The 12,379-nt window shown below is 44.0% G+C and overlaps 1 non-coding gene across 1 annotated transcript; it reads left to right on the top strand.

The window, feature by feature from the left end:
* The first annotated feature begins 2,676 nt into the window (after positions 1–2,676).
* Positions 2,677–2,783, top strand: LOC125996302 (U6 spliceosomal RNA). Its single transcript, XR_007491246.1, has one exon. It is a non-coding gene; the product is annotated as a U6 spliceosomal RNA (small nuclear RNA).
* Positions 2,784–12,379: the final 9,596 nt, after the last annotated feature.

Below are 12,379 nucleotides of genomic sequence, written 5' to 3'. Positions count from 1 at the left end.
GCATGGGGCCTATATGTGGTGTTTAGGATTCTTACTAGGGTCTTAACCATGCAAAGTACCTTATCTCCTGAACTATCTCTTGGTTCCCAAGTCCAGCATACTTTTAAACAGAGATTTTGAGAGTCTAGAGAAATATAAAAATAATTTTTAAGCATTCCAGGTTTCCAACATGGAATCTTCAGCTTAAAATAATATGTAGAATTCCATGCAAGATAAATAAAAACAATTATACACTTAGATATCAGAATAGATATCAGTATAATGAAGCTGTAGAAATATTACAGTAAAAAATCCAAAACAGGGGCCGGAGAGATAGCATGGAGGTAAGGTGTTTGCCTTTCATGCAGAAAGACAGTGGTTCAAATCCCAGCATCCCACATGGTCTCCTGCCAGGGGTGACTTCGGAGCATAGAGCCAGGAGTAATCTCTGAGCACTGCCGGTGTGACCCTCCCAAAACAAAAACAAAAACGAAAACAAAAACCAAAACAACATTGGAAGCTATTGAACATCCTGGGGCAGAGAGATAGTTCAGTGGGCTGAGCACATGCTTTGCATGTGTGGGACTTGGTTTCAACCTCAGATACCACCAGAATTAAGCCCCGAGCCCTGAGCTAGAAAAATCCCGTAAGCACCACCTGATATGGCCCCCAAACCAACCAATCAACCAAACAAACAAAACCCCAACTGAATAGGAATATTTCTTTTCCAAGAGCATAACTTAGACAGGAAATATCTCTATCAGTAAGTAAACATTCCAGAACACATTGGAAATCAACTTCAAAGTGCAAAGGAAGAATAACCATCAAAATAAAAACTGATATCATTAGTAATGGCAAAAACAACATTTTTAGGAAGAGTTTATCTGTCAGAAACTGTTACCAAAAATTATTTTTGGTTGTTGTTTTGCTTTTGGGTCTCACCTAATGGTGCTCAGAACTTGCTCCTGGATCTGCATTCAGAAATCATTCCTGATAGGCTCATGGAACACCAGGGATCAAATAAGGGTTGACTACAACTAAGGAAAGTTCCCCACCCACAGTATTATTGATCCAGCTCCCTTATCAAAAAATCCTTTTTTTTTTTTTGTCTTTCTGCATGCAAGGCAAATGGTTGCCCTACCTCCATGCTATCTCTCTGACCCCACAAAAATTCTTTTCTTTTTTGGTCACACCCAGCAGCGTTCAGGAGTTACTCCTGGCTCTATGCTCAGAAATTGCGCCTGACAGACTCGAGGGACCATTTGGGATGCCAGGATTCGAACCACTGTCCTTCTGCATGCAGGGCAAATGCCCTACCTCCATGCTATCTCTTTGCCCCCCCCCAAATTCTTAATGGTAACACTTAAAGAAGAGAATTGAGGGAGAGAGAGAGAGATAGAGAGAGAGTTCATTGGATAAGGCACTGCCTTGCATGCAGTGGCTAGATCAGGTTTGATCCCTGGTACCTCATATGATCCCTTGGCCTGAACGGAAGTGATTCCTGACCACAACCAGGTGTAAACCTGGAGAAGTACTAGGCATAGTTCAAAAAAACAAAAAAATAAAATAAAATGGAATTGAGACTAGATATTGCAAAAAACAGTAAGAGCAAATGAGAATTAAACAAATTATATATAAAGGGTACTGCTGCATCTATACTTTTTGTAAAATTTTTTAGGTTTGGGCCATACCAGGATGATCTGGGCTTACTCCTGGCTCTGTACTCAGGGATCATTCTTGGCAGGCTCAGGGACCTTTTGGGGTACTGAGGATCAAACCCAGGTCAGCTGCAGAAAGGCAAACATCCTACTCTCTGCATTATCTCTCCAAGTCCTATTAATGCATTTTATAGTGATCAAGTAATTATGTTAAAGGTTCAATTAAATGAATAGGAATCACCCATATGATCCAGCTATACCACTGCTAGAGATATGCCCTAGGAACACAAAACAAAACACAATACAAAAATGCCCTCTGCATACCTATGTTCATTGCAGTGCTATTTACAATAGCCACAATCTGGAAACACCCCAGATGCTTGACAACAGATGAGTGACTAAAGAAACTGTGGTATATATACACAATGGAATACTATGCAGCTGTCAGGAAAAATGAAGTCACGAAAATTTCCTATACATGGATGGACATGGAAACTCTTATGCTGAGTGAAATGAGTCAGAGGGAGAGAGATAGACACAGAATAGTCTCATTCATCTGTGGGATTTAAGAAAAATAACAGATAGTATGGTAATGATACCCAGAGACAATAGAGATGAGGTTTGAAAGAACCAGCCCATGATATGAAGCTTATCACAAAGAGTGGTGAGTGCAGTTAGATAAGTAACTATGCCAACAACTCTCATGATAATGGTAGTGAGTGATATAAATAAAATGCCCATTTTAAAGACAGGCAGGAGGGGAGGAAGACAGGGTGTATTGGTGGTGGAAAGGTTGTACTAGAGAAGTGGGGTGTACTCTTTTATGACTGAAGCCCAACTACAAACATGCTTGTAACCATGGTGCTTAAATAAAGATATTGATAAACAAAAAGTAAATGAATAGGAGTCAAATGTCAAGTATCTAAATTGAATGCAAAAAAAGAAATAAAATAAGGTTAATTTGGTAGTGAGCAAAATAAATTAACAAGGAGAAGAAAAATGTCAAAAGAAAAGACAAAACAGTAGAAATAAGTCTACAGTGCTCGCTTCGGCAGCACATATACTAAAATTGGAACGATACAGAGAAGATTAGCATGGCCCCTGCGCAAGGATGACACGCAAATTCGTGAAGCGTTCCATATTTAAAAAAAAAAAAAAAGAAAGAAATAAGTCTACAAATTCCAGTCACCACAATGACCCCAAGAGGATGGAACTTGTTTTTGGACTCATACTTGATGCCAGCCACTGTGCTGTGATATCTTTGGGGATTGGCTGGATGATGGGGACCAGAAAAGACATAATGACAAAGGGCACAAAATGAAATAGGACTTAAAGGAGGCACAAATAGGGGTTAAAGAGATAGTACGGGACATGAGAGTCTTATGTGGAGCCCGGAGCTGGGAGTGGTGCCAAGGAATACTGGGTGTGGCCACCACTCTTTATCTCCCCAACAGGCTAATAGCCTGTAGAAAGAAAGCAGGGAGGTTTTCTGACACTTCATCTGCATCACAAAGGGTCAGTGAGGAGGCAGAGGGCTTGGAAGGGTATGTTAGGCAGAGGTCCTGCATGGAAGAGTGAGCTGGGCACATGCTGGCCCAACCTTCCCTTCTTTGGTTCCAGATGAGGAACTTGAAGCCCAGAATTGGTAAAAAGACTGTCCCAAGGTCACCAGGCTCATGAGTTGCAGAATGGGATCAGTCTCATGACACCATGTCCTCTTGCACCCATCTGTCTACTGCACTAGTTCCCTTTCAGTTTGCAGAGGAGTGTTGGAGATGCCCTATGGTTGAGCCATCAAGCAACTATGAACCTTAGTCACATCTGGGGATTGGGGCTGAATCTCTCTCTCTCTCTCTCTCTCCCCCCCCTGGGTTGGATCATTGCCAGAAAGTTGGCACTTTACAGTGCTGAGCAGCCCTGTACCCCCCCTCAAGAAAATCATGGCACTGACACCCAATTTAATCATTAACTTCAAGTTTACAGTGCTGGAGCTGGAATGCCCAGGATTTGGGGAGCAGCCTGAATCTCCTGGGAGCTAAGAAAAAAGTGGTGTTTGAGATGGGCATAGGTCCAAGTTTTAAATGGAGTTTGTAGCAGCCCCCTTCTTGTGGATCACTTCTCTGGGCTCTGAAATTAGGGGTCTTACTGCTTCTGGCATGATACTTACCTTCTTTGCCAGGGAGCTGTTCGTGACTCCAGCATCCAAACTCAATTGGGGACTCAAGTCTTTTCCCTTAGCACTTTTGGTGTTTGGCAGTACATAGACTCCTGAGGGAACCAGGTCATGGAGCCAAGGGGAGGTCTTGGGGTCTGAGAGAAATGAAATGCCCTTAGGGATTTATTCTTCACCCCTTTAACCCTTGCTATTACTGTGAAGTTGATTGTAAGCGGCTGGGCATTCTTGGGAGAGGGGTGCTATTCAAGCATGGGGTGACATTTTATTGAGGAAACAAAATCCAGAGGAGGGCAAATTCCAGCATAATAAAGGTAACTGCTCCTCATCATTTGGGCATGCTTCAGCCTGCAGCTGGAAGGAACGCCTTGGCAATAGCATTGCCAAGGTCTGGCCAGGCACTTTTTATAGGTGACTTCTGGATTTCAAAGAAGTTTTACCCCTGGAAGGTGAGCTCCAGTGGGTAACTAGATTTTTGTTTCTTTCTGGTGAACCTAGATTTCCTCATTTGTACAGTAGGGGGGGTGTTATCTCTTCTTCCAATGGCACCAGTCATCACTTTCTTGCCACCTAAGAGATGCTTGATCATTGTGCCAACAGCATCTCTCTTCCCAGTACGAATTCTGAACATGGATGGAACTGGAGGTGAGGAAAGGTGTGGTATACGCCACTTTTCAGCAATCTACTCTAGCCTTGAAGGATGCTGGGAGAAGCAGTTTCCCTTGTGGAAAGTAATCATTGTATAAACTGGTTTGCCTGGTTGGAGTGGGTCCAGAAAGGCTGGATCTCACCTTGGCAAAGTCTCTATTGCTTTCAGGTTAAGTCCCAGATACTTTGAGTAAATGGGTCCAGATAGGGGAGACTCTTTCTAGACTAGCTCCTAGTTCCCTGGTGGCATAAAACAATCTGCATCTACCTGTAAGTGCTTCTCTCTCTCTCTCCCTCCCTCCCTCCTTTACCATTCTTGCCCTCAGTGGCTGGTTTTTAATTTTACTTTGTTGTTAGGTAGTCACTGTAATATCACAAAGTTAAAAAGTTATTCATGATGTTTGGATTTCAGGTATGCAATGTTTCAACATCAATCCCTTCACCATTATCCACTTCCCTTCCCCACACCATTTGCCTTCCACAAGTCCTACAGTCGTTCAGTCAGTGGGAAATTCAGAAAGACCCCAGTCTTGAATTCTTCACACTTTCTCCTGCCAATCCTTGCTGACACTTGGTCCCAGTTTTGAGCTAGCCTTTGCCTAGAACTAGAAGACACTTGGGCTGCTTTCAGCACCTGATTTTGTCTTTTCCAAGTTCCCCTCCAAGTCTCCCTTTTGCCCTAAAGCACTGAGATGAAAAGAGAAATAAATTGCCAAGGGAGATCCTCTCCTGAGGCAAATTTCCTGTTTTTGCTGATGGGCAGGAGACCCTGAGTGGGAAGGCCAGTTTCAGGGCAGTCTCCCAGAACGAGGTGGGGTGGGCGACAGGTGCGGTTCTCGTCCACTCCTTCAAGGCCAGGGGAGGGGGATTGAAGAAGGGAGGAGGAGGAGAAAGTAGAGGAGGAGGAGGAAGAAGAAAAAAGACTTCAGAAGGCCCCAAAGATCCTTCTTTCTCTATTCTGCCCTGACCTGAAACAGTCAGTCTTCACCAAATGAGAAAATGTGAGAGAAAGAGAGAGAGAGAGTGAGAGAGAGAGAGAGAGAGAGAGAGAGAGAGAGAGAGAGAGAGAGAGAGAGAGAGAAGAGTGGGGGGGAAAGAGACAGAGGGGGAAATCAAAGAAAATTGCAAAAGTCAATGGCCTGGAACTAGAGGCAGCCTCAGCAACTGCAGTGTGACTTTGATTCCCCTATCATAACCCTGAATTAAAAATTCAGGCAATTATCTGCATGGCTTCCTTCTGATTAGAATGAGTCGGAGCCTCATTAATGCAGCAGCACAGAGGAAAGCCATTAGGGTCTGTGAAATGGAATGTTTCTCTGAGAACAGGTTCCGCTTGATGGAGAATACCCAGCAAAAAGAAATTTCACACATTTTTGAGCTCCGAGTCACAGGCCAGCACCCTGCTTGGGGGCTAGAGTCCCCGCCAGAGTTGTCCCCCTCTCAGCTGGCTTGGCGTGAAAGCCACCTATGTTTCTTGGTCTCCCTTGGGCACCCCCACCCCTGAACATTGAGGGGACTGCTAGAGGGAAGAGAGCTTGGGGGTCCAGAGAATTCCTGACTCACACTTTGCTTGAGACTTCTCGGGAGCTCACTGTCCTAGAGGCAAAGACGTGAGGGACAGTGAGTGGAGATCTAGAACCCTAGAAAGGATCTCACTCTTTGCATGTCCTCTAGAGCCTTGGTGCCTTCCTGATCAATGTGGTGAGCTGAGCACCCCAAACTGGATCCGGAGCAGCTGCGCCCACTTAGGGGCTTGGTGCTTAGGCATGGGCTGATGGAAGGAAAGAGACCCCCTTGTCCATCCCTTATTCTGTAAGCCCAGAGCATGTAGAGGTGCAGATCTGCTCTGCCCCTATGTAGTGAGCATCCCCCAACATTAGGCACATAGAACTTCTCATACACCCTCATTCTGGAATTTCCAGGAGGCATTCCCCCCCCCCCCCACCCCATGAAGATCTTTGTAGCCCTGATTGGCTCATCTTAGGAAGAATTGAATTTGACTTGTGTCCATTTTTTCCCCCAAGCGCAGGATGGCACTAGGGATGGGATCAGAGTTCTCTCATTTCAGACATTCAACATCCCTCTAAAACAAGGATTCTGGAGACATCAAATATGTGTCCCTAGGATAAATAACATGAAATAGCTCTAGGAGAAAAGACATGGCAAGAATTGAAAATTATGTAAAAACATTGGTTTTAGGAGGAGAGCTAGTTGTAGTCAGGAGGACGCCAACCAGGAAAATGTTAGTGTTTACGCTGAGAAAGGCACGTTCTTCTTCTGGCTCATACACACCTGTTAACTATGCAGTGCTAGGAGGCCAAGTGTCTGCAAAGCTGAAAACAGGGCCAGGGCGTCAATGCAGAACTCATGTCACTTGTGTCAACAGCGCCCTCTACTGCATGTCCGCAAAACGAGGCCCACAGGGGCCATCTTTCCACCCTCATCCCACATTAAAAGTAAACATCCCAGTCGCCGAGGAGTTTTTTTCTTTCTTTCTTTTAATGAAATTTGTATTAATACTGCAGAAAGTTTTATGGGAAAAGATGCCTGGAGTTGACTTCACTCTTAGTCACAAACAGGTGAGTTTAGCCATGTTCTTTGTGAGCTCTGACTGTCCATCTGACACTTGGCCATACATGCCAAAAAGCTGAATATGGTTGAGACTGATTTGGGACCACACATGATCTTGGTGTAAAGGACTCACCTGAAAGGTATCTAGAAATTTGGGGGTTTGGGCATGAGGATAATTTTTCTGCTCACATGTTAGTGTAAGTGTGTGGCAGGAACTGGCCAAAGGTCAGGAGCACCGGCTTACCTGCTGGCCAGAGAGGCTGCTCTTATGACAGAACCTGTTTTTGGTCATTGGAAATAACCAAGTCTCAGTCCTTCACACTCTCAGGCCACTTACTGTGCATACACTTTTTTGCCTGTGATATCCCATTTTTCTTCTCAAGAGAGCTCCTTTCCACTCTCTTTTTTTTTAACCAGTGTAAATGTAGGACCAGAGTGATAGTAAAGTAGGTAAGGTGCTTGCCTTACACATGGTTGACCCAAATTTAATCCCTGGCAGCCCCACATGTTCCCCTGAACACTGCCAGGAGTGATCCATGAATGCAGAACCAATAGTAAATCCTGAGCACTGCCAGGTATGGCCCCAAATCCCCACCTATTCCCCCACCCCCCTAAGTGCTTTTATTTATTTGCATCATTTTATTTTCTTTTTAATTTGTTCTTGTTGATTTTTTGTTTGTTTGTTTGATTTTGGCTACATCTGGAGGCAGCACTCAGGGATTCTTCTTGACTCTGCTCTCAGAAATTGCTCCTGGCAAGCTTGGGGGACCATATGAGATACCGGGTTTATCCAGAGTCGTCCACATGCAAGGCAAACACCCTACTGCTGTGCTATCACTTTGGCCCTATTTTCTTATTTTTGATGAGGAAAATGCGAATTACACTTTTTGGTTTTATCCTGGCAGTATTCTTCCCCCCCACTTCCTCATCAGGCTGTCAATGAACCATCCATCCCTGTCCTCCAATACCAGCTTTGCTGCCTCAGTTGGTTTTTCTGTTGACAAGATCTCAGGGTTTGTTCCCATTGAGAACTCTCTAACCCCTGTCATTGACTCCTTAAAAGTCATATATGAGCGAGATCATGTAGATAACTATTTTTTTTCTTTTAACTCACTTCACGTAGCTTCTAATTCCAGCCAGGCTGCAGGTAACAACAGCAACTCTTCTGCGTAAACAGTATATTAGGAATGGGACCAAAGCACTGAGCATACAAATAATGTGAGTTTGCTCTCATGGACCATGCATGCTAGTTGGGGGTCAGACAGTGACAAGAGGACAGGGATATCACTGATGTAGGTACTGTGACCATGCATAGCCAGTGGTGAGAGTGAGGAGAACTTTACAGGGTGCTTGGGAAGTTTTCTAAAAAAGCACATTGGAAACCACTCTAACTAGTTCATTTATCTTTTTCCTCTCCTTCAAAATTGAAGTTGTGGGACCTCTGTGACAATAGTTGGAAATGATCACTCTGGACAAGCACTGGGTACTGAGGGATATAAAATGTTATAATGATATGCATGATACCTTCTTCAGTAACAATATTGCAAACCACAGTGTCTAAGAGAAAAAATAGAAGAGTGAGCAAGTGAGCGAGTGAGAGAGGGAAAGAAAAAAGAGAGAGGAAAAATGTCTGCCGTAAAGGCAGGCAGAGAGAAGAGCAGAGGGTTGGGCAGAATGAAAACAAGGGACATTGGAGGTAGGAAATGTGCACTGATGAAGGGTGTTGTACATTGTATAACTGAAAATCATGAATAACTTTATAGCTGTGTATCTCACAGTGATTCAATTAAACTTTTATTTATAACTTCTAAAAATACTTGAAAAAAAACCAACAACAAAATTGGAGTTGCCTTTTCAGAAGAAGTTTTCAACTCTGGGGAGAATAGTCTCAGCATGATTGTGTGTACTTTGCATGCAGGTGTTCTGCATGGTTCTCAGAGCATGGTTGGAATTGACCCCCGAGCCCCACTATGAGCAGGTCCTGAATAGTGCTAGGTGTATCACCCAAAATTAATCCCTCCAAAGTTATCATTTCCCTTCCATTGACTTTCCTCAGCTCTGCTCCACTCAAGTGTCTTCACTCTTAGGAAGCCAAAATTCAAAGCATGATCTGTTTGATGACAATCTCTGGAGACTAAGGGGTCTGCCTTCTGTCTTTGGTTTGTGCTCAAAGCAGGGATGAAGAGGCAGGGAGAAGGCAAGGGGTTGACTCTGAGCTAAAAGTAGAGTCAAATTTGTAGTTTTGCCTCTACTGTGAACTGTATCTGTCCAAGGACATCCAGAGCTCAGGAGTGTGGACTTGAGACTTCAACCTTCTCCTTATTTAGTATTGTAGCCTCTGTTCTTCACACTTCAGAGTAAGAGGTGAATGTTTTGTAGGTGGTGAGGATGAGGACAAAGATGAGGTGTGCTCTAGTTCTCAAGAGCAGCCATGAAGAGGAATTGACCCTTTTATCCCAGCTGTAGCACACCTTTCTTTGCTATGAACCAGGCGACATGGGATGCTTCGCTGTGTGTGGCTCAGAACCTTCCTGTAAACTGAGGTGAGACCAGTCGCTGTCCCCACACTTCCTGACTTTGACATTCTCCAATGGGAGCTGAAAGTAGAGATGAATTCAATCTGCATCCAAGGTATATACTTTTTCTTGAAATAATAAAACACAATAGTTCATTCATTCAGTCAAAACTCATCATCACCACCACCACCAACAATAAAAACAATAACTGAATTCAAGCTAAGTCCTAGTGAGTGCAGAGCAAAGACAGAAAGAAAAACCTGTTTTTGTTTTTGTTCCGTCCTCCCTCCATTCCTCCCTCCCTCCCTCCTTCTTTCCCTCCCTCCTTCTTTCCCTCCCTCCCTCCTTTCCCTCCCTCCTTCCTACCTCCCTCCCTCCCACCCTCCCACCCTCCCTCCCTCCCTCCCTCCCTCCCTCCCTCCCTTCCTTCCTTCCTTCCTTCCTTCCTTCCTTCCTTCCTTCCTTCCTTCCTTCCTTCCTTCCTTCCTTCCTTCCTTCCTTCCTTCCTTCCTTTCTTTCTTTCTTTTTTTTTTTTTTTGATTTTTGGGCCACACCCGGTAATGCTCAGGGGTTACTCCTGGCTATGTGCTCAGAAGTTGCTCCTGGCTTGGGGGACCATATGGGACACCGGGGGATCGAACCGCGGTCCGTCCAAGGCTAGTGCAGGCAAGGCAGGCACCTTACCTTTAGCGCCACCGCCCGGCTTCTCTTTCTTTCTTTCTTTCTTTCTTTCTTTCTTTCTTTCTTTCTTTCTTTCTTTCTTTCTTTCTTTCTTTCTTTCTTTCTTTCTTTCTTTCTTTCTTTCTTTCTTTCTTTCTTTCTTTCTTTCTTTCTTTCTTTCTTTCTTTCTTTCTTTCTTTCTGTCTGTCTGTCTGTCTGTCTTTCTTTCTTTCTTTCTTTCTTTCTTCTTTCTTTCTTTCTTTCTTTCTTTCTTTCTTTCTTTCTTTCTTTCTTTCTTTCTTTCTTTCTTTCTTTCTTTCTTTCTTTCTTTCTTTCTTTCTTTCTTTCTTTCTTTCTCTTTCTTTCTTTCTTTCTTTTTCTTCCTTCCTTCCTTCCTTCCTTCTTCCTTCCTTCCTTCCTTCCTTTCTTCCTCCTTCCTTCCTTCCTTCCTTCCTTCCTTCCTTCCTTCCTTCCTTCCTTCCTTCCTTCCTTCCTTCCTTCCTTCCTTCCTTCCTTCCTTCCTTCCTTCCTTTTTCTCCTTGCTGTGCTTGAGGGACCATATGGTATACCGAGGATCAAACTTGGATAAAAACTGCAAGGCAATTGCCCTACCCACTGTAATATCCCTCAGCCACATATTATGAGTGCTTCAGTGTTTTTTACCTTTTCATTGCTATCTATAGAAGGGGAATGATTCCTATTCCAACTTTGTGAGTAAGCAAATCTGGGCTCATGAATGGATTCATGAATAAGAAAGTGCACATTCACTGAAACTAAGGATAGACACCCTTGGGAAGTAAGCAAGACCTTGAATAGTTAACTACCTCTTCTCTTGCCTGGGTCTGTTGTCAAACAAGGGTGAGAAGAGTGTGAGCTGATATAGCTACAAAAACTCACAGGCATCTACCAAGTCCAGCACAGTGTGTAAACTCTTGAGGATTATCAGAGACTGCTGCATGAAGACCCTTCAGTCCTGAGCCTCCCACACCCTTAAAGAAAAGGTGAGGAGGGTGCCGGAGAGATAGCATGGAGGTAGGGCACTTGCCTTGCATGCAGAAGGATGGTGGTTCGAATCCTGGCATCCCAAATGGTCCCAGAGCCTGGTAGGAGCGATTTCTGAGTGTAGAGCCAGGAGTAACCCCTGAGTGCTGCTGGGTATAACCCAAAAAACCAAAAACCAAAAAAAAAAAAAAAAGGCAAGAACTAAAATCAAGTTCCCACCACTACACAACAGCAGCATGGAACAAAAATTAAACTGAGTATTTTTATTTTGCTTTGCTTGTGGTGCCAGGACGAAACTCCTGTCTCATGCATGCCAGGCATGCACTTAACCACTGAGCCACATCCCTGGCCCACGATGCCATTTGTGAAAAAAGAAGAAAGTTGCCTCTCTTGTGCTGAGAAATTTTTGTGACCTGACATTCCTCTTAGGGCAGGGGGTTAGCCTGTGAAAAGTAGATTTCCCTGGAGACCCTCACTGGTGTTTCCAGTGAAACAGCTCTCTCCAGACACATTCCCCGACAGAACAGTCTCACTCCCTTTACTGCCCTTGTACTGAGCCCTCTGGAGAAATCATGTGTGAGGACTGCTCCCAAGATTCACCTCTGAGGCATGGAGGATCTCTTGCAAAGAGGAATTCACTGCCTTCCTTTGCCTCCCTTCCACCTCACTAGAGCCTTGAGACATTCTGAAGAAATTCAGAACTCAGAGTTCATTTCTTGTTAAGACAGATTCTTTTGAATGTGAATGATAAGCAATATCATAAGGTTCTTGTTTATTTTACTTTGGGGTCACAATTACTCACAGTTATTCACAGTGCTCAGCAGTCACTCCTGATTCTGTACTCAGAAATCACTCCTTTTGGAGCTTGGAGGACCACATGGGATGCCAGGAATCAAACTTGGATTGGCCACATGCAAAGCAAGCACTTGGCCTGCTATATTATCTCTCCAGCCAATATCATGAGTCTATTTTTTTTTTTATTATTTTGAAAAGGGGCCCAAGAGATGGTTCAATGGCTAAGTACACAATTTGCATGCCCAGTCCTGGGTTCAACCCCTAGTACTACTTGATTCCCTGAGCAAGACCAAGAGTTGCTCTCAAGAGTAACAAGCCAGGAGTATCTCCCGAGTATTGTTAGCTGAGTCGTCCCCCCCCATAATAAGGATTAAATA

The sequence above is a fragment of the Suncus etruscus genome, chromosome 1 (assembly GCF_024139225.1).
Source record: "Suncus etruscus isolate mSunEtr1 chromosome 1, mSunEtr1.pri.cur, whole genome shotgun sequence".
Taxonomy (NCBI): Eukaryota; Metazoa; Chordata; class Mammalia; order Eulipotyphla; family Soricidae; genus Suncus; species Suncus etruscus.
Note: the sequence above shows the minus strand (reverse complement) of the source record. Positions and strands in the feature narration are given on the sequence as shown.